This window comes from Schistocerca piceifrons, unplaced genomic scaffold (genome assembly GCF_021461385.2).
Source record: "Schistocerca piceifrons isolate TAMUIC-IGC-003096 unplaced genomic scaffold, iqSchPice1.1 HiC_scaffold_2116, whole genome shotgun sequence".
NCBI lineage: Eukaryota > Metazoa > Arthropoda > Insecta > Orthoptera > Acrididae > Schistocerca > Schistocerca piceifrons.
Genome location: NW_025728027.1, coordinates 350,216 through 351,329, shown reverse-complemented (window position 1 = coordinate 351,329; position 1,114 = coordinate 350,216).

The window sequence follows — 1,114 nt, the reverse complement described above, 5'->3', positions numbered from 1 at the left end:
GGAATGGTTCAAAACATAGACAGTAACAAGAGTCAGTTTTCTTGTACTTAAGTCGGCATTGTGCATTTTGTATTTAATTCCGATGCAATTTCTGTGTTTCATCGTCAATAAGAAGGTCCACGGGATACAGTAAACCTAAAGTGAAGCATCGGAATCTATAACTAGTGTCACAAGAATGGTTAAAAGCATAGGCAGTAAGAAGAGGCAGTCTTCTTGTACTTGAGTCGGCATTGTGCCTTTTGCATTTATTTCCGATGAAATTTCTGTGTTTGATCGTCAATAAGAAGGTCAGAGGGATACGGAAAACCTCAAGTGAAGCATCGGAATCTGTAACTAGTGCCACAGGAATGATTCAAATCATAGACAATAAGAAGAGTCAGTCTTCTTGTACTTAAGTCGGCATTGTGCTTCTGTATTTAGTTAAGATGCAAATTTTGTGTTTCATCGTCAATAAGGAGGTCAGAGGAATACAGTAAACCTGTAGTGAAGTATCGGAATCTAAAACTAGTGCCACAGGAATGGTTCAAAACATAGGCAGTAGGAAGAGTCAGTCTTCTTGTACTTCAGTCTGCATTGTGCCTTTTGTATTTAATTCCGATGCAATTTCTGTGTTTCATCGTCAATAAGAAGGTCAGAGGGATACAGTTAAACTGAAGTGAAGCATCGGAATCTATAACTAGTGTCACAGGAATGGTTCAAAACATAGACAGTAAGAAGAGTCAGTCTTCTTGTACTAAAGTCGGCATTGTGCCTTTTGTATTTAACTCCGATGCAATTTCTGTACTTCATCATCAATAAGAAGGTCAGCTGGATACAGTATACCTGAAGTGCAGCATCTGAATCTATAACTAGTGTCACAGGAATGGTTCAAACCATTGACAGTAAGAAGAGTCAGTCTCCTTGTACTTAAGTCTGCATTGTGCCTTTTGTATTTAGTTAAGATGCAATTTCTGTGTTTCATCGTCAGTAAGGAGGTCAGAGAGATACAGTAAACCTGAAGTGAAGCATCGGAATCTAAAACTATTGTCACAGGAATGGTTCTAATCACAGACAGTAAGAAGAGTCAATTTTTTTGTACTTAAGTCGGCATTGTGAATATTTTATGTAATTCCGA